This window comes from Giraffa tippelskirchi, chromosome 6 (assembly GCF_054371585.1).
Source record: "Giraffa tippelskirchi isolate mGirTip1 chromosome 6, T2T-mGirTip1v1.2.pri, whole genome shotgun sequence".
NCBI lineage: Eukaryota > Metazoa > Chordata > Mammalia > Artiodactyla > Giraffidae > Giraffa > Giraffa tippelskirchi.
The window spans coordinates 167,391,434-167,418,390 of NC_137280.1; the positions used below are offsets into that span (position 1 = coordinate 167,391,434).

General features: G+C 39.4%; 1 protein-coding gene and 1 non-coding gene across 4 annotated transcripts in view; one reads left to right on the plus strand and one right to left on the minus strand.

Moving 5' to 3' along the window:
- LOC145509640 (uncharacterized) overlaps nucleotides 1-26,957 on the plus strand; it is a 596,722-nt gene that overhangs the window by 212,615 nt on the left and 357,150 nt on the right. The window lies entirely within an intron of this gene.
- TRNAC-ACA (transfer RNA cysteine (anticodon ACA)) lies at nucleotides 3,797-3,868 on the minus strand. The gene has a single exon. It is a non-coding gene; the product is annotated as a tRNA-Cys (tRNA).

Genomic DNA, 26,957 nt, shown 5'->3' on the forward strand with positions numbered 1-26,957 from the left:
CCTGTTTGCTCGTAAGGTTTCCCTGCGCTTTGGATAGTTTTTATTTGCTGTTGCTGAAGACCTTAGATCCTTCATTTAAGAGAAAAATTCACCTCGGAAATGAAAAATAGTACAAAATGGGTAGGTGCATGAGTGGAAAAATTGCTCATTCATAAAGATAAGTGAAAAACTTGTGAATGATGAAGACTTGGCAGCACAAAACATCAAGTAAAGCATGTATAACTGGAGGACAGTCAGGGCACAGAACCTTTGCATGGTGCTTTTCTGAGGTAACTGATAAATAATCATATCTCATTGGTAGCAAGCAAAGAGTTAAGGAAAATTGGAAAGAGCTTAAAATTTCCGAGTTCATCCAAAAAGCATCCAGAGGAGAGAGTGCTCTGATTCTGCATGAGGTTTGGTGTCGAGTGTCCCGCTCATTTTAAGAATCTATGACAACAGACTAATGCTGAAATTGTATTACTTGTTTGAATAGACCTTCATACTTGTCTAATGGTTCTCAAGAACATTACCGCATGAGAGTGTCACCTCCCCAGTGTATAATTCAGATTGCAGTATTATTTCCATTTGCAGAGTTTAAAATTTTAAGATCCAAAGCAGTTCACTTATCCAGAGTCTGCCAAGAAGTTAATGACAAGGACAAAATGAGAACTCCAGTGTTTCTGGTCTCCTAGATCAATGGTATAATCTGTTGCCTGCCGGAATAAATTCAAAGTAAACTTGCAGTGAAGAAAACTGTGGTGGTGGTTTAGTCGCTAAGCTGTGTCCGACTCTTGCGACCCCATGGACTATAGCCCGCCAGGCTCCTCTGTCCATGGTATTCTCCAGGAAAGAATACTGGAGTGGGTTGCCATTCCCTTCTCCAGGGGGTCTTCCCAACCCAGGAATTGAACCTGGGTCTCCTGCATTGCAGGCAGATTCTTTGCCAACTGAGTTATATATACTTTAAAACTTTAACAACAGATTAAAGTATTTATTAAATAATGGTCAACTTCATGTTTCATACTATTGGCCTCTACAGCAGTTCACTTCTTCTGCATGTCTCACTATATCCTCAAGAGCAATTCTAACCTAGAAGTGCAATAACAAGAGTAATTTTGGACCTTAGTGCTAGGTATGGACTTTTCTAGTAAATGAAGAAAAAGAGTGCAAAGCCATTAAGGCCATATTACCCATTTCTTCTCAAAATCCACCCTCCTTGCCTTGTTTCTTCTAACTCCTTGCTTGACTGATGTATCTTATAAAGTGAGAGAAGCTTAAAACATTTCACATTTGAGACAAAGTCTCTCTCACTCTCCTCTTAGTTATTTTAACAAAAAAAAGTAAATGGAGGTTTCCAAGATACTGTGAGCTGGAAGAAGTGTTGTGCCCATCTTTGCAATGAAAAGGAGTCAGATTAACTTAAAATTCATGACTTTGTTGAACCGTGAGAGACCTGAGATCACAGAGCAAATCAATGGCCCAAAATCTGAGAAGAGATTGATACCTGCAAGGATAGAGGAAGTATGAAGCGCTTGCTTCCTAGACACCACCTGCAGCCAGATGCTGGTGAGAGTTGGTGAAGACTGCGTGCTGACTGGTAGGACACTGTGAAGCCCAGCAGAGAAAAAACTGAGGGAGATGACATGCTTTTGCAGGCTTCTTCCATGAACTTGAACAGATGCTCACAAATAAGATCCAAAAGAAGCTTAAGGAAGTGTTCTCCGTGGAACCACCTTGCGGGAGGTAAAGAAGCCTTGAGAGAAGGGAATGAAATTCTCACCTTCAGACCTTAGGGAAAACTAAGGTCAGTTTGAGGAAGGAAAGGAGGGCAGGTGAAAATACCTACTCCTGGGTAGGGAGTAGGATCATGCCCTGAGCTCAGAACTGAGAAGACAGAAGGGAAGAGAACTGAGAAGACTCCATCCCTGAGACACAGGATTCAGTACCTGCCTAAGACGAGACTTGATCAAAATGGCAGAGAATGTCCTGCTACAATGCCTGTCACTATCAAACTACCACACTTCGAATGACTAATTATAAGTAAGAGCAGAATACTGCAGGGAGAAGATAGAAGTGGAACATAAACATGCAAAGAGATCTTTTCTGAAGAAAAGCTTCAAGGGGCAACCTAAAATGCCTGTTCTGGCAAACAAACTCCCACACCAACACAAGGTACAACCATAGGAAATTGAAGCCTGTAGTACACTGAGGGTAACAACAGCCACAAGAAACACAGTCCAGCTGCTAACTGGGTTAACTGAAACAGAAACCATGTGACATATGTTTCCAGATCATAATGGAATTAATAGAGAAATCAGCAACAACACAAAGATTTTGAAAAATCTCCAAATATTTGAAAGATGGGTAACACAAGTTTAATTAATCCATGGGTCAAAGAAGACATCTCAAGGAAAACTTAAAAATAATTTCAAATAAGTGAATATAAAAATTCAACATATAAAAATATGATACGTGTAACAAAAGCAGTGCTTAGAGGAGTAAAGGAACTTCCCTGGTGACTTAGTGGTACAGACTCTGCCTGCCAAGCAGGAGACACAGGTTCAACCCCTGGGTCGGGAAGATCCTCTAGAGAAGGAAGCGGCAGCCCACTCCAGTGTTCTTGCCTGGGAATCCCATGGACAGAGGAGCCTGGAGGGCTACAGTCCACAGGGTCACAAAGAGTTGCACCTTAGAGACTACGTAGCAGCAGCGGCAGGGGAGGAAATGTATAAAAGAAAATGTACAGCATTAAATGTCAGAATAAAAAAGGAAGAAAGGACTCAGAATAGTACTTTCTACCTTAGGAAACTAGAAGAAGAAATCAAACTAAGGCTAAAGGAAGCAGAAGAGAGGAAATAATAAAGATGAGTAGAAATCAATGAATTTGAACACAAAAAGTGATAAGTGAAAATATGAGAAACCAAAAACTGATTCTTTGAAAAAAATAAATGAAATTGACAAACCTCTGACTAGCCTAACCAAAAAAATGAGAAAACGCAATCTACCATTATAAAAAATTATAAAGAGCCATCACTACTAATACCAAAGACAGTACCAGACTAATACAGAAATATCATAAATAATTCTTTGCTCATTAGTTCTGAAACTTAGATATCATAAATAATTTTTCAAAAGATACAAACTATAAAAATGTACTCAAGGAGAAATAAATAGCTGGAATAGCCCTTTATTTAGTAAGGAAATTGAATTCCATTCAAAAAGAACTCCATGCCCAAGTGATTTTATTTGTGAATGCTACCCAATATATGAGGAAGAAATAATAACAGGTATATACAATAAGTTCCAGAAAATAGAGTACATTTATCAGATCATTTGATGTGGCCAGCATTATTTCAACACCAAAACCAAACCAGAGTTTTATAAGAAAAATGCCAAGAAATATCTCTTATGAACATAGACACAAAAATCCTTAACAAAATATTAACTAATTGAATATATAATGCATAAGAAGGATAATTTATCTTGACCAAGTGGGATTTATCCCAGGAAATGTGGACTGGTTCAATATTTGAAAATTAATCAATATTTTTTGTTGATATTCACAAACTTATTCTAAAATTTGTATGGAAAGGCAAAGAAACTAAGGTAACATGAGTTTGAAACAAATTAACAAAGTTGCAGAGGACTCAAACTATTTGCTTACAAGACTTACCAAGTGAAAGTGAAGTGAAGTCGCTCAGTCGTGTCCGACTCTTTGCGACCCCATGGACTGTAGCCTACCAGGTTTCTCTGTCCATGGGATTTTCCATGCAAGAGTACTGGAGTGGGTTGCCATTTCCTTCTCCAGGAGATCTTCCCAACCCAGGGATTGAACCTGGGTCTCCCGCATTGTAGGCAGATGCTTTACCACCTGAGCCACCAGGGAAGTCTTACCAAATAAATGCTGCAGTATTCAAAATGTGGTATTAATGAAAGGATAGATCAGTGAAACAAACTATAAAGACCAGAAATACATCTATTCTAATAAAGTAAAATGATTTTGACAAAGGTGCAAATGCAAATCAAGAAAGTAGTCTTTCAATAAATAGTGCTGAAACAACTCAATTTCCAAATACAAAAATGTGAGCTTTGAAACATAGCTCAAATTTTACACGGACATTAACTCAATTTAATAAGTGTTAATGAAAACCCTAAAACTATAAAGTTCTAGAAACAGATGCAAGAGAAAATCTGTGTGAATTATTTTTGCACTTACTTTTTGAACATGCTTGGAAAAGCAAGATTCATAAAAGAAAACAATTATAACTTGGATAAATTGTCAAAATTAAAATATTTTGCTTTGTTAAAAATGTGCTGTTAAGGGGACTTCCCTGGTGGTCCAGTGGTTGAGAATCTGCCTTGCAGTACAAGGGACACAGGTTCAACCCCTCATTGGAAAACTAAGATCACACATGTTGCAGAGCAACTAAGCCCACCCACCGCAACTACTGAGCCCCCACGGGCTCCAGAGCACATGTGCCACAGCTAGAGAATCCATGTGCCATAAGTAAAGATAATGCATGACACAGTGAAGATCCTGCATGCTGTAACTGAGACTCAACACAGCCAAATAAATGAATTAAAAAAAAAAAAAAAAACACTGTTAAGATAATAGAAAGACAAACGTCATCCTGGAAGGAAATATATGCAAATCACATATCTGACAAGAGACTTTCATGCACAGCATGTAAAGGACTTAACAATTAAAAAAAATACTTAGCAATTAAAAAAAAGAGAGAGAAGAGATATTTCACCAAAGATATTCAGATGAAAAATAAGCTTGTGAATATACAATCAACATCATTCATCATTAAAGGAAATGAAAATTAAAATTTCAGTGAGCTACAACTACAGACATATTAAAATGACTAAGAAAGAAAAAAAAATGGCAGCACTGCATGTGAATGTGAAGAGCTACTTGATAGGAATGCAAAATGGTGTAGCAACCTTGGAAGATATTTTGGCAGTTACATATAAATATAAACATACCATATACTTATCATAAACTCAGCTTTCCAACTCCCAGGCATTTACTCTAGGGAACTGCAATATTATGCTTATAAATACTTGTACATTTATGTTCATAGCAGTTTTATCCACAAGCTCCAAAATTGGAAATAATGCAAATGTCTTTCAGCACAAGAGTGGATAAACACATGGCTGGGATATCCATGAAGTAGAATATTACCAAGCAATATAAAGAAAAATAATTATAGATTCTCACAATATACAAGAATCCAAGTGTATTATTCTAAGTGAAAGAAGCCAGACCGAAAAAACTTCTTATTGTATGATTCCAGATATGTGGCATTCTGAAAAAATGCCAAATGGTAGGGCAGAAAGCAGATCACTGGTGCCAAGGTTAAGTGTGAGGGGAGGAGGTACCACAGAGGGTAGCGAGAGAAAATTTGGGAAGATGATACAGTTGTTTGGTATGATACTGTGGAAGTGAATATATACGGTTCAGCACTTTAGTTTGCACCCACAGAACTCTCCAGAGCTTCCCTCATAGCTCAATTGGTAAAGAATCTGTCAGCAATGCAGGAGACCAGTGTTCGATTCCTAGGTCAGGAAGATCCCCTGGAGGAGGGCGTGGCAACCCACTCCAGTATTCTTGCCTGGAGAATCCCATGGGCAGAGGAGCCTGGCAGGCTACAGTCCATGGGGTCACAAGAGTTGGACATGACTTAGCGACTAAACCACCACCATAGAACTCTCCACCATGAAGAGGGAATTTTACTGTGTGCAGATTTTTGTTAAAGTGAGCTAGAACGTTGGTGGAATTCAAGATGAAATGTAGACATTGACAACTGAATCTAACTGTTATAAATACACACTATTTGACATTTTTGAACTGTGGTGTTGGAGAAGACTCTTGAGAGTCCCTTGGACTGCAAGGAGATCAAACCAGTCAACCCTGAAGGAAATCAGTCCGGAATATTCATTGGAAGGACTGATGCTGAAGCTGAAACACCAATACTTTGGCCACCTGATGCGAAGAACTAACTCACTGGGAAAGACTTTGATACTGGGAAAGATTGAAGGCAGGAGGAGAAGGGGACGACAGAGGATGAGATGGTTGGATGGCATCTCCAATTCAATGGACAGGAGTTTTAGCAGGTTCTGGGAGTTGGTGATGGACAGGGACGCTTGGCATGTTCCAGTCCACAGGGTCACAAAGAGTCGGACATGACTATGTGACTGAACTGAAACAGAACTGAATGGGCTTCCCTGGTGGCTCAGATGGTAAAGAGTCTGCCTGCAATACAGGAGACCCGTATTTCCTGGGTCAGAAAAATCCCCTGGAGAAGGGAATGGAAATTCACTCCAGTATTCTTGCCTGGAGAATCCCGTGGACAGAGGAGTCTGGCCGGCTATAGTCCACGGTGTCGCAAAGAGTTGGACAGGACTGAGCGACTAACACAGCACGTGAAGTGGAAAAGAAGGCAGCCACCTTAGGTAACTTTGGAAAACAGAGTGTTGACTGGATAATGTAAGGCTAAAGGTGAAAGTCACTAAACACAGACAAAGAGATAATGAAAACAAAGTCCAAGGGAAAGCAGCTAGCATTGGATGGCTTAGTCTCTGTGCTCTCTAAGCCTAAGAGATTGCTGCTTCTTGACTTACTTGACAAGTTTTCCTGGGGTTTGCCTTGCCTTGATTTCTGCCTCTTCTCAACATTGGAATGGTTGGGTCATAGACAAAAAACCCAAAATGGTGAAAAATGTTCTGCATGTCATTTGGTTTAATATTATCAAGGCATAGGCTGATCTCTTATATGTCAAAAAAAAAAAAAAATCCATGTAGTTCCATTACTATTTCACAAATTACTCAAAGCCCCATCTAGTGAACTCCATTTGACTGTTTTTATATCTGTGTCCAAATCCCCTTTTGGGGGCAACACTGATGGCTGGTTGATGAAGAGACTCCCATTCCAGGATTTCATGAATTAATTCTCCCTTTCTCTACCACTCTGCCATATTTAAAGACAAAATAGACATTTCACATATATGACAAGAAATACAGTTAAGAAACATATCTTTCTATTTAAGCTAGGCTGTGTAAGAACATGGGCTTCCCAGGTGGTGCTGGTGGTAAAGAACTCACTTGCCAATGCAGGAGACATAAGAGAGATGGGTTTGATCCCTGGGTTGGGAAGATCCCTCAGAGGAGGGCATAGAAATCCACTCCAATATTCTTTCTTAGAGAATCCCATGGACAAAGAATCCTGGCAAGCTACGGTCCCTAGGGTTGCAAAGATTTGGACCTGACTGAAGGAACCAAGCATGCATGCACGTGTAAGAATATAGAAAATGCTGAACCTAAGCTATTTTGCTTCAACATTATTTTTTCATAAATCAATTCTATGCAGTCCATGTGCAAAAATCAATAGTATCACTGTGGCTCTTCTCCTCCATGTGAAATTCACATAAATTCAGTAGTACTTCGAGGGAAATCATATGGTAGAAAAATATATACAGTATCCCTGGAACTTTGTGCATTTAAGAAATTTAAAGGAAATTCACTCTTCCAGCAATATGACCAAAATATTCCAAGTATAATTTTAAAAACTATATTTGTACTCTCTTTTTCATAGATATATAAGAACATTTCAGAAATCTAATTTTGTTCTTATTTCAATACTTATCTGTGAACTGTCAGTTCAGTTTTTAAAATATTTAAAGATTTAGTCAATTGATTCATTTAACCAAACAATAAATGACTAGGGAAGAAAGATTGTGACAATTTTTGTTTTAGGATAGTTTTTACTATAGTAATATGTACAGTAAAATCACATGTGTGTGTGTGCACATGTGTGAATGAATGCATAGAATAAATGTGAACTTGATATTCTTGTATCAGTGCTGTGTATTTTAACATGAAGATCTGGTAAATTGGTTGCAATAGCACACTTGAATATATAAATCTTATTTGTTCATTAATATTATTTTCAAGCACTCTTCTAATTTTCTATATTGTATTTCTCCAGAAAAACTGAATTAATCTTCAGTTTATTAGTTTAACAGTCTTCAGTTTATTAACATTAAGGACTGTACATGCAATTTCTTTTGATTGAGGTATTGAAACTAGTATATGTCTTTGGCACACAATGATCTTTTTATATGTGTTATATGATTCAGTTAGAGAAGCCATTTTGTAGAAATTACCTTATGGGTAGAGAAAAGAAGAACCAAAATCTACTATTCAGCGATAATAAATTGTGGGGAGGCATTGAGACCCTGGTTTAAACATCACAAAAAGCTGGCTTGGTGGGAAGAGAAGGAAAGAAAAGCTTTTTCATTAAGTGGGATTTGCAGACCTTGAGTTCTGCCTTATTGTTCTCTGATTCTAACCTCCATCCTTCAGAGATTTTAGTAGCTCCCTTATGTCTCTCTGTGCTTCTGTCTATTTTCTTCGCTGGACAGTGGGTTCTTTGTATCAGAAATTTCATCTTATTCACCAGTGTTTCAACATAGCCATATCCCAGTGTCTTGCAAATAACAGACATATATAAGTAATTATTATTTCAGTTAGACTTTGTTAATGGTTCAGATTTTGCTTGCATGCTTGGCCCCTCATGATTCCTTAGGAAATCCCTAAGTATTTATTATTTTTCTCAGATTTTTTTTTAGGTATCTTTGTTCAGTACTCTTATGTTTTGGTGAAAGTTCATGTTTAACAGATTTTGGCACATGAAAATCCCCCCAAGACAAGGTTTTTTGGATGAAAGAATACTTCGGGTGCAAAAGAAATCAGAGCCTTAATCTCATTTTGAACTAGTGGAACCATCCGCTTATCATCTCTGGCTCACATTCTCCCCAGTTTTCCACAGAGAAACCCATAGCTTCTCCTTCATCTCTTCTGAAGCAGTCTTTTTCTTTAGCTATAGGTAGGACTTCGTTCACAAATGATAATGGTTTTCTACTTTGGTGCTTGTCTCCGTCCACTGAGGGAGGGTTTCAGAAAAAGACCATCAAAGGCAGCAGTAGCCATTGAGTAGATTCTTTTTTTGAAAAAAAAAAAAGGAAAATAGAAATATAGAAATAAATAATTTATTTTATAATAATATTTAATGTATAATAAATGATATTTTAAAATAAATAAACAATTTTCTGTTTGTTTATACTTTATAGAATTGAGTACTTGTTCTTTCAAGCTAAGTTTAGTTTATTGTCATTGAAAAGTTAGGAGGATAAACCAAAACACAAGAAATAGGAGAAACTGAATTTGAAGAGAAAAAGAAGGTTAGGTCCAGAGCTGGCAAATCCCTTTTCAAATTGAATGTAAAATAGTATAGCCTACATAATGGTCTGAATGGTCTTAAGGAAAATAGAAGTTCTTTGCCCCAGAGAATTACCATCCTGAGGTCACTTTTTATTGTGCTATCCACAGTGGAGAACCCCTTGCCAGGAAAAGTAGAATAAAAGAGGACGCAATTCTGTGTAGTTCCATGGATTCTTAGTTTACTATTCTATTGCATCACAAGGAAAACAGTATTTCTTTCAAGAGTTCTTTTTATTTACTCCTCTCAGCTAGAGCTAGGGCTTCTCTGGTGGCTCATACAGTAAAGAGTCTGCCTGTAATTCAGGAGACCCAGGTTCGATCTCTTGGTCTGGATGATCCCCTAGAGAAGGGAATGGCAACCTACTCTGGTATTCTTGCTTGGAGAATTCCAAGGACAGAGGAGCCTGGTGGGCTGCAGTCCATGGAGTCGTGGAATTGCAGAGTCAGACACGACTGAGAGACTAACACTTTCACTTTGAGCTAGAGCTATGTGTACCATAATATGGTCACTTCTTTTCAGGGTAAATGCATTAGTCACATGTCCAACTCTTTACGACCCCATGGACTGTAGGCTGCCAGACTCCTCTGTCCATGGAATTCTCCAGGCAAGAATACTGGAGTGGGTTGCCATTCCTTTTTCCAGGGGATCTTTCCAACCCAGGGATCGAACCCAGGTCTCCTGCACTGCAGGCGGATTCTTTACCATCTGAGCCACCAGGGAAGCCCTCTCTTTTACATATTCCCAGCAAATCTACAACTCAGCTCAACACATAATTAACTTTACTGAGAAACAGAAATATGTTGAGCTTTACAAATGGAAAAGTGGAAAGGACTCTCCTGGGAAGCTTGAGATGTGCTTACTCTCAGCCAGCTCAGTGTCTCAACAGTAGAAGGCCTCGTGAAGAACCTGCTGGAAGCAGGCATCTGCTTTACCTTTGTGGCACAATAGGACCCCATCCAGGAACACAAAATTTTATTTTAAAAAATCTATCAATAACTCATTTTTGTTTTCACGTCACTGAGTCTAACCAATCTAGCAAACAAGCATAAAATATATTCTCAGATTAAAAGGCAGGTTTCATACCCATATAGTCAGCATTGTCGACTGAAGAAAAAGTACAAATCACCTTTCATCATAATGGTTTATCATCTTTAACAATATTCCAGAACTGCAAGATTTCTTATTTTACTTAATCCCATACAGGAAAGATAGAAAAAGACTATTTGGTTGAAAAATAATTTATAAGGGAATGCATAAAACAAACCAAAAAATGAAGTGAATTACTGTTTCACACCTTCTAGTAATCGTTGCAGATGTTTTCACAAGTCTCAGGACATCTGCTGTTTGTCAGCTGTCGCAAATATACGGTGTCACTATAAACCCAAAGCATTACTCTTGTATTTACAATCAGAGGTTTCCTACTTTTTTTCAGTTTTTGCTTCTGTAACTTAAAATCCTCAAGAAATTAGTTATTTGGGGCAGCTTTTGTTCTGTAGTAGTAGAAATGGACTCCTTCAGTTCAAAGCATGAAGATGGAGAAAATCATGTCTTTGATGAGCAAAAGAAGCATAAGATAATCTAGTTTTAATAGGCATTTATTTTATCTGCTTTTTTGGTTTTGTTTTTTTTTTTATCTGATATTTATTTCCCTAAAAGAAGTTAAGCAGCTGGCAATTAGGTTGGATTGCATAACCATTTATTATTTAATACAGAAAGCAACTTAAAGACCAAGAATTATTTGTTAAACCAATCTTCAATTTATTAGCTGTCACACTTTTAGCAAAACTATTCAGGATGGTTCTTTATAAGTTTCATCTTTGGAATTGCTTAACACTCAGAAATAAAAGAATATATTTTTAACAGAAGATATTTTAGTTTTAAACAACTGAGTTCACACATAGTAGAAATTTTATATGCAGATTTTCATAGGTAGTTTATACTTAAGCCCCAAAACTTAAAATATTGTATAGAGACATTAAAACATCTGAAGTAAAAACCAAAGTTTAACTTATAAATCAATACAGGATTTGTTATGGGGCTATACATACAAAAAAAAGGAAATCTTTAACTTTTCATTCATGACAAGAAAAAGAAAAAATAGCAAGGAAAGAAAGAAGTCTAAGTGTTGATATGGAAATATAATTGCAAATGTGTTCCTTCATTGTTTATATCACCCTATATGAATAAGTGCTTTTGTTTTTCATGTTCCTGTGGGATGTATCAGGTCAAATGTCAGTTCTGGCCTCAAAATGTCCTCTTAAAATCCTGCTCTCCTTCCCCCAAAAGCAGGTGCATGAAATAAACCAGCAGGCAGGCAAAGTTGAAATTACATTTGTGTGTTCTAAATCATGACATTCAGTCTTGAAGAGAAAGAAGAAAGCACAGATGTCTTTTTACCAAAGGACCTATCTCTGTGGAAAAAAGAGAGGACAGGAAATCACTGAGACACACCACATTCCTGTTTGCTCCAGCTGAGTGCTTCCACAGACCTTCTTTGTATCCGACAGAATAGAGACCAGACCCTCACAAGTGTTCAGGCCAAGATTAGCGCTGCAAATGCTCAGTGATTCTCTGTGCTCACCCTGCATTCCTTGAACGACCAAAATATTAACATCACTTTACATTTGATCGTTATGAATCTCATTTCCTGGGTAAGCAAGGAAGTTTTAGGGTATTCAGAGAGAGAGAGGGAAACCCTGCTGAGATGTACATGTGGGCTCCTTTCGGACCATTCCTTGAATACAGTGTCCATTAATATACTGCTTCCTTACCAATAAGCTCAGCAATTTCCCCAGAATGAACATCTGAATGAGTTTTAAAGGAAACTATTTAGAGATCTACAAAATGTAATTTGAGTACTAAGATTAAATTGTATTATGCACCTGCATTTTTCTTCCATCTTCAAATGTAAAATCTAGGGTATTTCCAAAATTGTGCTGCTGGTTTGATTTATCTTAGTTTTGTTTCATTTTTTTTTAATAAAGAAAAATTTAAACAACAGGAAAAAATGAATTTAAAATTCTCACATAACTCATCTTCTTTCTTAAGGAATAAAATCTGGGAGAATCTAATCTCATCCTTACCCCAGTTCTATCCCCCAAGGTAATTATTATTAACATTTGGTTCTTAACTCGCTAGACTTTCTATTTCTTCCTGATAAGAATATATGTATGCTTCTGTATGAAGTTACATATGCATGCATTACATATACATCCTCATACGTACATACACACATATATATATGCTTACAAATAGCTGAGAAAAGAAGAGAAGTGAAGGGTAAGGGAGAAAAAAAAAAAAGATATACCCATCTGAATGCAGACTTCCAAAGAATAGCAAGGAGAGATAAGGAAAACTTCCTAAGTGAACAATGCCGAGAAATAGAGGAAAACAATAAAATGGGAAGGACTAGAAATGCCTTCAAGAAAATTAGAGATACCAAGGGAATATTTCATGCAAAGATGGGCACAATAAAGGACAGAAATGGTATGGACCTAACAGAAGCAGACAATATTAAAAAAAGGTGGCAAGAATACACAGAAGAACTATACAAAAAAGATCTAAATGACCCGAATAACCATGATGGTGTGAAAATTCACATAGAAAGAGACATCCTGGAATGCAAAGTCAGTGGGCTTTAGGAAGCATTACTACTAGTAAAGCTAGTGGAAGTGATGGAACTCTAGCTGAGCTATTTCAAATCCTTAAAGAAGGTGCTCCTAAAGTGCTGCACTCAATATGCCAGCAAATTAGGAAAACTCAGCAGTGGCCACAGAACTGGAAAAGGTCAGTTTTCATTCCAATCCCAAAGAAAGGCAATGCCAAAGAATGTTCAAACTACCGCACAATTGTACTCATTTCACATGCTACCAAGGGAATGCTCAAAATCCTCCAAGCTAGGCTTCAACAGTATGTTTACCAAGAATTTCCGGATGTACAAGCTGGATTTAGAAAAGGCAGAGGAACCAGAGATCAAATTGTCAACATCCATTGGATCATAAAAAAAGCAAGATAATTCCAGAAAATCATCTACTTCTGGTTCATTGACTATGTCAAAGCCTTTGACTTTGTGGATCACAACAAACTATGGAAAATTCTTAAAGAAATGGGACTATCAGACCACCTGACCTTCCTCCTGAGAAATTTGTATGCAGGTCAAGAAGCAACAGGTAGAACTGGACATGAGACAGACTGGTTCCAAACTGAGAAAAGAGTATATCAAGGCTGTATATTGTCACCCTGCTTATTTAACTTATATGCAGAGTACATCATGAGAAATGCTGGGCTGGATGAAGCACAAGCTGGAATCAAGGAATTCTCCCAAGAGTCAAGATTGCTGGGAGAAGTATTAATGACCTCAGATACGCAGGCGACACCACCCTTATGGCAGAAAGTAAAGAGTAATTAAAGAGTCTGTTAATGAATGTGAAAGAGGCGAGTGAAAAAGCTGGCTTAAAACTCAACATTCAAAAAAGAAGATCATGTTATCTGGTGCCATCACTTCATGGCAAATAGATAGGGAAACAATGGAAACATTCGCAGACTTTATTTTGGGGGGCTCCAAAACCATTGCAGATGGTGACTGTAGCCATGAAATTAAAAGACACTTGCTCCTTAGAAGAAAAGCTATGACAAACCTAGACAGCATATTAAAAAGCAGAAGTATTACTTTGCCAACAAAGGTCTGTCTAGTCAAAGCTATGGTTTTTCCAGTAGTCATGTATTGATGTGAGAGTTGGACTATAAAGAAAGCTGAGTGTCGAAGAATTGATGCCTTTGAACTGTGGTGTTGGAGAAGACTCTTGAGAATCCCTTGGACTGCAAGGAGATCCAACCAGTCCATCCTAAAGGAGATCAGTCCTGGGTGTACATTGGAGGGACTGCTGATGAAGCTGAAACTCCAATACTTTGGCCACCTGATGCGAAGCGCTGACTCATTTGAAAAGACCCTGGTGCTGGAAAAGATTCAAAGCAGGAGGAGAAGGGGACGACAGAGGATGAGATGATCAGATGGCATCACTGACCAAATGGACATGAGTCTGACAAGCTCTGGGAGGTTGTAAAGGACAGGGAAGCCTGGCATACTGCAGCCATGGGGTCACAAAGAGTCAGACATGACTGAGCGACTGAACAGCGACAATATATATTAGAAAATCTTATCTGAAATTTGAACTTAAAATTCTTTAACAAAATATCCTGAACATATTTTCATGGAAAAAAAATATAAATTTACCTCATTTAACAGCTACATTATATAGTGTTTTTATTTTGTTGATGCTTGGCTGAAAATTTTGCTGATACAAATGCTGGGTATTTATCAACTACTAATATTTGTACCTAACTGCATGTTAGTCTAGGGTCAAATCTAAGAACAAAAAAATTTCTGTGTCAAAATTTTCAACCATTTAAAAATGTTTATGCATGCTCCCTGATTGTTCTCTGTCATTGCCAGAAATAATATGACAGTATTTCCTTCTCCATATTTCTAACTGGATGTCACCAGGTTTCATAATTTATACTAAAGCTGATAGAGGGGAAAGCATTTCGTTTTGAGTATGTTGTTTTTTATGTTTCTTCTCAGCATTTAATCATATGTTGAGTAACCTGTTATATTTTATTTTCTGTGAATTAACTGTATTTTAAAATTTTGAGTCTTATTTCTAATGGTCTGTCTTTTTATTATTTAGTTATATGCACTGTTCATACATTACGGGCCATAATGTTTGACTTGCTAAATGTGTTGTAAATAGCCTGAAAGGCAAAACTATAGAGACAGTAAAAAGATCAGTGGTTGCGAACGGTCCAGGGGTGGTAGGAAGGATGAACAGGTAGAACACACGAGATTTTTAGGGCAGTGAAACTCTTCTGTGTGAAACTATAGTGGTAGATACAGGATATTATGCATTTGTCAAAACTAATAGGCTGTACAGCACAAAGAGAGAATTCCTAGGTAAACTCTGAACTTTGGTTAATAACAACCTATAATATTGTCTCTTTAATTGTAACATATGTACTGCACTAATGCAAGATGTTAATAATAGAGAAATGTGTGTGTGTGTGTGTGTGTGTGTGTGTTAGAGGTGGGGAGTAATACAGGAACTCTGTATGCTTTTTGCCTAATTTTTATGTAAAACAAAAACTGTTCTGAGCTTCCCAGGTGGTGATAGTGGTAAAGGACCCATCTGCCAATGAAGGAGACAAGAGACATGGGTTTGATCCCTAGGTTGGGAAGATCCCCTGAAGGAGGGCATGGCAACCCACTCCAGCATTCTTGCCTGGAGAATCCCATGGACAGAGGAGCCTGGTGGCTTACAAAGAGTCAGATACGACTGAAGCAGCTTAGTACACACACATGCACAAAACTGTTCTAAAATTACAGCCTATTTATTTTAAAAATCCAAAAATAGAAAAGACAGCTTGAAGATGAAGTGCTCTGTTTTCTAAGTACATTGCTCACTGGAATTTGTGATAAATTCATACTCATTTTTAGAATTCTTCAGTTGAATGAAACTGATGATATGGTTTCCACAATACTTTATTAAATAATGCCCTTTGGAGTTGTCTTCGGAAAAAAAAGAAGAGCAGAAAACATTGGTCTCAATCAGTTTACAAAATTGGCTGAAGCGCATGACGGTATAAAGGGACAGGAGCAGAAAAGAGAGTGTGTCTGAGAAAAGACGATTTGCTGTGTTTTAGGTTCTTGGATCTTCAGGCTTATTGGCATCAGCTTTGTGCCAGTTATAATATAGCTGTGAAACTAGAGTGCCCGGTGTAAAGTGTACTAGACACAGCCAAAACACTTGAGGCAGACTGCGTATCCATAATCTCATTGCCTCTCAAGGGTTAGTGCTGAAATCTGGGTGGTAATGATGGGTCTCAGGCATGTCTGAACTGGTGTCAAGAAAGTGGATCAGAATCCCAGAATGCATCTTTATATAAATAAACATCACAGTAGATGTGAGCCAGGGATGAGATACAGGAGATGGAGCGCGGTACAGGGTGTGTTTCATTTAGGAGAACCGTCAAGCTGGAGATTGAGTCTGTGCAGTACTGAGGTGTATGTTCCCCAAAGTGTCCTCTGCTCTAAACCACTCAAAATTAACCAGGACCATCTTCTTGCCATCCATCCCCACAAGCAGCAGGGCTCAGAAAGGAATGGCTGTTTTCAAAAATACATTTTCCCATTCTCACTGTTTCTATATGGCAAGATGCAATGCTCCAGAGGCTTTTATCTTGGTAATATCACCCTGTGGGCAATTTTCTAGCTGAGGTAACAAAACAGATGATTTTTTTTTAATTTTTTTTTTAATTAACCAAGAAAGCCTTACTCTTTTTCTTTGCTGAAAATCAATTTTTAATTTAACTCTTGCCGGTTTTTTTGCCCTCTTATCTAAGTTTATTTTTAAATATGAATGGCTTTGTAAATATTAGGATTGAGCTCTCTCAGCACTTGGATAGCTGCTTTTGGAGATGAAAATTAAGATGACCAGATACTGTCCTCATAGTCAGCAATGACACTTACGTTTCTGTCCATTACCTTTGAGGAGCCTCCTTAGAGTTGTAATCTCAGAGGAGCTACTTTTCCCTAAAGGTTCAAGAATCTGTCCAGAAATATGTGCTACAGAAAAGTATTAGGCCAACTATACTCTGTAACAATCCTACACACATGCTTTAAAGGACACTCAGATTTTTTTCTCAGTCATAACCAGGGCATACTTAATGCTTCTGTTCAATGCTGTTAATTGAGGATGTTAAATTCATCCTCAATTTAATTTTTTTTAATCCCAGCCATAAAATAAGTCTCAGGCTCTTATTGTTGGCACAGACTACCGTGTTAGTTTCACCAGTTACCACTAAACTGGTGCTTCTGAGCTGGGGCAGTATTGACATTTTGAGCTGAGTAACTCTGTGTTGTGGGAGCTGTCCTCTGCATAGCAGGCAGCTCAGCGGCCTCCCTGGCCTCTGCCCACTTGATGCCAACAGTATCCTCCACCAAAATGTATCCAGACCTTGCAGAAATTCCCCAGGTGTTTGGGGCGAGGAGCGGGGGGGTGGTGGTTGGAGAAGGGGTCGAGTCGTAAAGGGAGTAGGACCCGGAAACCACCTGAGTTAAGAGCTGCTGCTCTAAACCTTCCCCGAGCACTTTTCATCCAGAATCTGCTTGAACACATCTAGCAATATGGAAGGGAGAAGGAAATGGCAACCCACTTCAGTATTCTTGCCTAGAGAATCCCGTGGACAGAGGAGCCTGGTGGGCTGCTGTCCATAGGGTCGCACGGAGTCAGACACGACTGAAGCGACTTAGCATGCATGCATGCATTGGAGAAGGAAATGGCAACCCACTCCAGTGTTCTTGCCTGGAGAATCCTAGGGACAGAGGAGCCTGGTGGGCTGCCGTCTATGGGACCACAATGAGTCGGACACAACTGAAGTGACTTAGCAGCAGTAGCAGCAGCAATATAGAAACAGCTGTAAAGGGAGGTTTCCAATTAAACATTCATAACTTTGAACTGCCCTCAAATTGTGGTAACTGAATGCCACCTGAATCATGGTTTTTCTTTATTCAACACCCTCTACTTCTGCATATTATGCAGAAAACATCCTGTTATGCCATTCTTGGCCTCGATTGAGGATTAACTCTGAGGAGATCTCCTAACTAGAACAGTCACTTTTTCTGATTGCATGGCTAATGCTAAGCCACTTAAATATCACATGTAAATTAAAATTAAATCAATTGCAAAGAGGTTTAGACTATAATTTGATGGCTACAAAGTGTTCAGAAGAGTTGATTGGAAGGTAAATCAGGAGGAAAAATTATGCTCGTTTTATCCTAACTGCCTGACAAGTTCTCCAACAATATCTTGTTATGGCATTGTTTTTCTTGTCTCAAGTGGAAATTTATCACCATGCATCTGGTGAGGTAATCCTGGAAAAGGAATAGCCATTATGAAGCAATTCCACTGAAATGTGCTATAGAATGATGACCATTTACTTCTTTCTGTTGCCAGCAAATATAAGTTTTTAATTAACTAAAAGATGATAACTTAGCATTCCCCCTCAGCACAGCCTGTACTGATGGGGGTGGGGAAAATTATTAAAAATGTTCTGTGATATGCTTCACTGGAATACGATGATGGAAACACTGAGGTGTAGGTCTCTTCTCCTTTGTAGGGGATAGTCCATCTTCCTTTCACTGCTTGAACCTGATTAACATGCTGCTAGTTATCAACGGCACACCTGGGATATGGGGACCTCTCTCCACCTCCTCTGACAAATGTAGCCAGACTCCAGCCAAAACAAAATGTCAAGCAGGGATATGAATCTATTTTATGTACAAAACAGCAGGGTATTAACTACTTCAAAAAAATTCTGTGGTCTGAAACTTCTCTCTGAAATAAATGCCTTCATGTTATGATTGGTGAAATGATAACTTTGCTCTAAATAAGATTAACCTCTGAATAAATTATGAATGGTTCTTTTTTTTTTTCAAAAAAAAAAAAGATTAACCTCTAATTGTGTCCTTCATTCATAACTTTCTCCACCCACTGCCTGGGCCAGACGCTTTCTGTTTTATTATTATTATTGTTATTATTATTATTATTATTATCATCATTATCTCTTCATTTATCTCATTTCTTAAATTTTACTTCTAAAGCCAAGATTTCCTTTATGTCTTTGGAGTTGAGATTAATTCACTTTTTCTACCTTTCTAAGTCTGCTTCATTAAAACATAATGTTGATATATCTCCATGAAGGAAGTTAATCTGTCCTCTCCAATTAAAGTGAAAATGGGAGATGGGTCTGGATCTTTTTATTGTCCCTCCTGAGCCACTTTTCTTCTGAAACATGAATCAAAATTTTTTTTCTGAAATAACAGTTCCTATATATGTCGCCAGGTATGTAGACCCCAAAGGAATGTTCACTGAATATTCACTGGGCTCCTACTTGATGTGAGGCATTATGTTAGACACTGAGGTGAATACTAAAAAGTATTGAAATACTTTTTGTCTTGAGAGAGCTCCAATCTGCTTGGAAGTCTGAGAAAAATAAGTCAACAATGATATTACAAAGAGAGTCTGGATACGAGTGAAGTGAGACTAAGTCCAGAAAGATCATAGCGTATTTAGAAAGCATGGTAATATTTTACACACTTTCTGTTTGATCTGCACAGTAGCTCTTTGCTTCCATTAGAGCATACATTATCATCCCTATTTGACCAGTGAAGAAACTGAGTTACAGCAAGCTATTTGCAGAATAACTACAAGTAGGAACTAGGTTCCTGAATCTTGGTTTGTATATTTTTTAAGGTAGGTATGTAAAAGATTCTCCCAGGACTCAAAATGCAGCCCTTCTACCTTCACTCTATCAGTGTTTTAGTTATTCTTGGAATTTCAAACAACTGCATTTATGTCTTAGTTCCAGTTCCCTAGGAAACAGACCCTGAGGCAGATACATACATGCAAAAGTTTCATGGGCGTGCCCACCCCACCCTTAAGGGAGTGAGAGAAACAAAAGTTGGCAGAGAGAGAAGTTGAACTTAAATGCAGTTGCTACAGGGAGCTTTGGTGCTCCTTTTTCAAAGCTGTCGCCCATCCAGACAACAGGATTGGGTCTTTATGCTGCGTCCTTTACCAGTCATTGAATATAAGGTGTTCTGTAGAGAGAATGAGACTTCGGACAGAAACTCCCTTTCAGTTCAGTTCAGTCGCTCAGTCGTGTCTGACTCTTTGTGACCCCATGAATTGCAGCACGCCAGGCCTCTCTGTCCATCACCAACTCCTGGAGTCTACCCAAGCCCATGTCCATCGAGTTGATGATGCCATCCAACCATCTCATCCTCTGTCATCCCCTTCTCCTCCTGCCCCCAATCCTACCCAGCATCAGGGTCTTTTCCAATGAGTCAACTCTTCACATGAGGTGGCCAGAGTATTGGAGTTTCAGCTTCAACATCAGTCCTTCCAATGAACACCCAGGATTGATCTCTTTTAGGATGGACTGGTTGGATCTCCTTGCAGTCCAAGGGACTCTCAAGAGTCTTCTCCAACACCACAGTTCAAAAGCATCAATTCGTCCAGCTCTCACATCCATACATGACCACTGGAAAAACCATAGCCTTGACTAGACGAACTTTTGCTGGCAAAGTGATGTCTCTGCTTTTAAATATGCTATCTAGGTTGGCCATAACCTTCCTTCCAAGGAGTAAGTGTCTTTTAATTTCATGGCTGCATGAAACTCCCTTTAGCTAGTGCAGTTCCCAGAGAGATATTTTGTTAGCAACCAATTACTTGATAAGGGAGTGAACTTTCCAGCAGTGGAGATCTAGGTGATACATCCCAATCCACTACAACTAGTCAAGAGAGGCTGAATTACACCGTGAGAGTAAATTAAGCTCAACATGCCAGTGACTCAAATGACAAAATGTATTTCTTGTTCACAGGACATATCCAGTGAACATCAGGTAACTCTCCTGGGCAGCTTGTCCTCAGGGCAGTGACTTAGCGATCCATACTCCTCCTCCTAGAGTCTTCACCATGCCCACGTGTGGCCTCCACAGTTATGCAGGGGCTTTCACTGCCTCAGTCTGAAAGTGACAGATCACGTCCATGCACAGCTTAGGGGCAGAATTAGTCACAGTTTCTTCGAGGACTGGGCAGTGTGTGCACCCCCATGTCCAGGAAGGAGAGAACCTTTAGAGAAAGATCAATTCCAGAAGTATCTCCATGTACTCTTTTGGGGTGCCAGGATAAATTATACTAAAACATCAGCCCATCAGTCAATAAAAACTTATGGATTACATTGTATGTAATGGTGCTACATTAGGAGTTTTGACAAGCAGTATAGCCGAACAACAAAACATTAAATATTTAGATAAGAGGAAAGATAATCACATCAGCAAAATGCAGGAAGTTATCAAGGCGGTACATACTTGAGAGTTAAATCGTGACTATTGGCGCTAAATGGTATAAGATAAAGAAAGCTGAGCGCCAAAGAATTGATGCTTTTCAACTGTGGTGTTGGAGAAGACTCTTGAGAGTCCCTTGGACTGCAAGGAGACCCAGCCAGTCCATCCTAAAGGAAATTAGTCCTGAATATTCATTGGAAGGACTGATGTTGAAGCTGAAACTCCAATACTTTGGCCACCTCATGTGAAGAGCTGACTCATTGGAAAAGACCCTGATGCTGGGAAAGATTGAAGGCAAGAGGATAAGGGAACGACAGAGGATGAGATGGTTAGATGGCATCACCGACTCAATGGACGTGAGTTTGAGTAAGTTCCGGGAGTTGGTGATGGACAGGGAGGCCCAGTGTGCTGCAGTCCATGGGGTCACAAAGAGTTGGAAAGGACTGAGCAACTAAACAACTGAACTGAAGGAGGAGATGTCAAAGAGGGGAGAAGTCAGAAAAAGACTTCATAAAAAAAGACGAAAACTGAACTGGGCTCTGAAATTGAAAACCAAGTGAAAAAGAACAGTTCACTGCCACAATTTGAATAAAGTCTACCCTAGGACTAATTTAAGATTTTTTAGATGTTTTTTGTGAAAATCTCACATACTCACAACCCACTTCAATATTCTTGCCTGGAGAATCCCGTGGACAGAGGAGCCTGGTGGGCTGTACTCCATAGGGTCGCACAGAGTCGGACACGACTGAAGTGACTTAGCCTGGCATGGCACATACTCGAGAATATGCTGCCATAATTAGTGCAAAGTATTCCTTAACTTGAGGGAGGGTTGATAAATGATGAAACAACCTACCTCTCCCAAACTAAGAAACAATTTATTGAATAGTAAAAATCAGTGAGGGGCAAATGTGTCCATAACAAAAGGCACTGTGCTAAAACTGCCTGCTGAATGGCTTTCCTTCTGTTTCAAGACCTAAACTAGATTGCTAACCTCATTGACACTTGCAGTGCTCATCCTAGCATTACCTGATTTCACAGTTTGAGTAATTCCTGACATTGCTCTAATTCCTCCTTTCCACTCCCCAAAGGATCCCCTAAAGAATGAAACTATGTGATCTTTTTTTTTTCTTTTTTTAGAGACTCAACACAGAATATGTAGAAAAATTTCATCCACTTATATTTGTTGAGGAAAGAGCAAAAATACCCATGTGATATATGTCTTGGTCATGTCAGGTGTTCCCTAACTTAATGCTCACAATCCCTGAAGATGAACAACTTTATCCCAGTTTTATATATGATGACATTGAGGTTTAGTGAGCTTAAATCACTTTCTCCAAGGTTAGAGTTGATTAAATTGCTTACCCAAAGAGTAATTCAAACTTATATCTGACCGAGTCTGAGATCCATCCTCTTTTCACTATCAAATATCAAGCAAAGGCAATAATTCTATCAAAGTCAGCCTGAACAAGGCCCCAGCTTTATTCTAAAACTTTTTTAAGGTGAGCCCCATTTTGAATTTGATAGTAATTCAATCTCTAAGTTTCCTAACAGAGAATTTCCTAATGTCTCTGCCATATAGCAGCCCTGGGCCATGAACTCTCAGGAACCACATTTTGGAAGCTCAAACATAATTCTCTTGTGGCTGTCAACATTTACTCCACACTGGTAGTCTGTAAGAAATTAAGCTTAGACCACCCAGTTTGTGGGACAGATCCTTCCTTCAGCTGTTTCTGAAGTTTTCTTCAGCCATATTCATACCAATGACCATAAGGAAGACCATGCTATGCCCCATTCTCACACTGCTGGACAAGCTGCTCCTTTTGAACACCTTGAAAGCCATGTGCTTTCAAAGCATCTGCCCACGTCACTACGCAAGGGCAGTTTTCAATGGACCGTGCTTGAGATAAATGGAACACAGGCTACATCTATCACATAGGGCAAGGCACTTGTGATCATGAGACCAGATGGTCTCAGGAGTTATGATAAAGGAACAAGGAAATGTTGCTCTGCCCTTACTGTTCACCCCCCCATGCTCTGCTCACATTTACTAGAACAAACTCCATAATTTAATCTAGTACATCAGTAGAGTTGCTCCAAACAATTCAGAAAGTATATCTGAGTTTCTAGGTAACAATATAAATAATCTAAGACCCCAGCAGGGAATTCCAATTTTCTGTTTTACCAGCTTGATTAATAAAGAAATAAACAAAATGAGCAATCAACAACAAATAAAAAAATGAACAGGAAAAATGACCCATATCCATATGACTTCAAAAATTTATAGTTTTTAAAACTCCATATTTGTTGGAGGTAAGAGGAACCACAAAAAAAAATCTGAATTTTAAATTCAAATGAACAGTGATTAACTTAAATCCAAAGCACTTATTTGCTTTTTACTGAGCTGCTTTGGTAAATGCCCTGAATGTGGCCTTGACCTTGAGAGGATATCTTGTCCTGAAATTCCCAGTGAAAGGAACCTCACTCTTGAAGCCCAGATTCCATCCAAAGCAAAGCAGTTGCCCCAAAGGGCCAAGTCAGAGAAGCTATCAATACTCATCAATACTCGGGGCTATACTCGGCCCCCTGTGTAGCTCAGAAGCCAAAGGGAAGACTGACTGAGTGAGGAGGAGATGCAATCACTCCTCTTACCACGATGATCAAAATTGCTTCTATGGATATCAAACAGGCAGCTGCTAGGAAAAAGTTCATTTAATCATTTAATCCAAAGTTCATTACATACATTTAATGTTATGTAATGGAACAACAGACTGGTTCCAAATAGGAAAAGGAGTACGTCAAGGCTGTATATTGTCACCCTGCTTATTTAACTTCTATGCAGACTACATCATGAGAAACACTGGAGAAAGCACAAGCTGGAATCAAGATTGCCAGGAGAAATAGCAATAACCTCAGATACACAGATGACCCCACCCTTATGGCAGAAAGTGAAGAAGAACTAAAGAGCCTCTTGATGAAAGGGAAAGAGGAGAGTGAAAAACTTGGCTTAAAGCTCAACATTCAGAAAACTAAGATCATGGCATCTGGTCCCATCACTTCATGGGAAATAGATGGGGAAACAGTGGAAACAGTGGCTGACTTTATTTTTCTGGGCTCCAAAATCACTGCTGATGGTGATTGCAGCCATAAAATTAAAAGACGCTTACACCTTGGAACAAAGTTATGACCAACCTAGATAGCATATTAAAAAGCAGAGACATTACTTTGCCAACAAAGATCCGTCTAGTCAAGGCTAAGGTTTTTCCAGTAGTCATGTATGGATGTGAGAGTTGGACTATAAAGAAGGCTGAGCGCCGAAGAATTGATGCTTTTGAACTGTGGTGTTGGAGAAGACTCTTGAGAGTCCCTTGGATTGCAAGGAGATCCAACCAGTCCATCCTAAAGGAGACCAGTCCTGGGTGTTCATTGGAAGGACTGATGTTGAAGCTGAAACTCCAATACTTTGGCCACCTGATTCAAAGAGCTGACTAATTGGAAAAGACCCTGATGCTGGGGAAGATTGAGGGCAGGAGGAGAAGGGGACGACAGAGGATGAGATGGTTGGATGACATTATCAACTTGATGGACATGGGTTTGGGTGGACTCCAGGAGTTGGTGATGGACAGAGAGGCCTGGTGTGCTGCGGTTCATGGGGTCGGAAAGAGTCGGACACGACTGAGCGACTGAACTGAACTGAAACCACAACATTCTGCTGATGGTACAGGCTTCAGGCCACGGAGGGGAAACGTGTCATCTTCTTACCTTTCCTGAAAATGAATCATTGTGTTTAGGTTTGAAAGTCATCAGCATACTGTTTTCACTTTCCCCACAAATTGTTAGGGTTAGTTGCTAAGTCATGTCCAACTCTTTGGGACCCCATGGACCATAGCCTCCCAGGCTCCTCTGTCCATAGAAATCTCCAGACAAGACTGGAGTAGGTTGCCATTCCCTTCTCCAGGGGATCTTCCCAACACAGGAACTGAACCCACAAATCCTTCACTGAAAGGCAGATTCTTTACCATCTGAGCCACCAGGGTGGCTCAACTTGATAATTTAATAAGAAAAAATTGATAAAACATCTGTAATTTTGACTGAGAATGAACACCCTTCAGACATGATGATTTGTGTCAGATAATTCATTTGGTTCTAACAGTGTGATGTGAGATCACAAGCAATGTGAACAATCAGTCTGCAAAATAGAATATCTTCAGGTCCAGTTGTTGTTCAGTCACTCAGTCATGTCCAACTCTTTGCCACCCCATGGACTGAAGCATGCCAGGCTTCTCTGTCCTTCACCATCTCCCAGAATTTGCCCAGACTCACATCCACTGAATTGGTGATGCCATCCAACTGTTTCATTCTCTGTCACCCCCTGCTCCCCCCGCCTTCAATCTTCCCCAGCATCAGGGTCTTTTCCAGTGAGTCAGCTCTTCTCATCAGGTGGCCAAAGTACTGGAGCTTCAGCTTCAGCATCAGTCCTTCCAATGAGTATTCAGGGTTGATTTCCTTTAGGATTGACTGATTTAATCTCCTTGCAGTCCAAGCGACTCTCAAGAGTCTTCTCCAACACCACGGTTTGGAAGCATCAATTCTTTGGCACTCAGCTTTCTTTATGGTCCAACTCTCACATCAGGTCCAGTACGATTCACCAACTGCATACAGGAAACAGCTCATGCACAAAACAACTCTAACCACAGGCAAGCAGCTCAGATTACGATTTTCATTTGTTGATAACATCACTGTGATAATTGTATTCAAATGGAGAAGTTGATCTACGAAGAGACTACAGTTTCAGTGTGAAGAACTCTTAGAAACTGTTTGAAAGAAAACTAAACCTGCTATTCAGAGGACAGCTTCTCGGCCCAATTCCACAGCAATGCTAGAAAAGTCATCTTTTTTTTTTTTTTCTGAAAATTTAACCTCAGTTCTTACCTAGAATGTTGCTTTACACTGAAACCATGAGACTTAAACCACTAAAACTTGTTATATTCTCTCTCTTCTCCTTAATAAATGAGGCTTTCTTTGGAGACGCTCTTCTCCCAATCCCCATGCTTCCTCCCATGAAGATCCACTGGTATGGTGAGCCTGGACCTGCTTCACCCGTTTCAGTCATGGTGGAGACTGGGACAGTTGAAAAGGAGAAAGTAGGCAGAGTAGGCTCAGGTCCCCTTCTCTCCTCGGCTGAGTAGCTTGCAGAGGACTGGCGCTTTCTTCTGATGCTCTCGCTCTTACTCCTGTCTGGGACAGTCCCTCTTAGGGCAGAGGACTAACCTGAACCAAAGAGGCTCCATGACGATGAAAACAACTCTTTCTTTCCCTTCCCTCCTCTCTCCTTCTTCCTTCCTCTCTCTCTCCCTCTTCCCTCTCTCTCCATCCTCCACATCACTGGCTTCCCCACAGGCAGCAGAAATTCTCTGCAATGCCTTCAGGATCGAATATCATGTCTGGCACGTCTACGACTATTAAAGCAGTCCAGTCCTGGGGTTTGATATTAGGAAATTCATTTGCTTTTCACCCTAAGCTTCACTTTACACCTTACCTTTATTGGCAAACTGGGGTTTAGTCGCTAATTTGTGTCTGACCCTTGTGACCTCATGCACTGCAGCCCTCCCACCAGGCTCCTCTGCCCATTAAATTTTCCAGGCAAGAGTGCTAGAGTGGGTTGCCATTTCCTTCTCCAGGGGATCTTCCCGATCTGGGGATCAAACCCTGGTCTCCTGTATTGCAGGAAGATTCTCTACTGACTGAGCTACCAGAGTCAGCAAACTAGGTGATTTTAGTATTTAGATT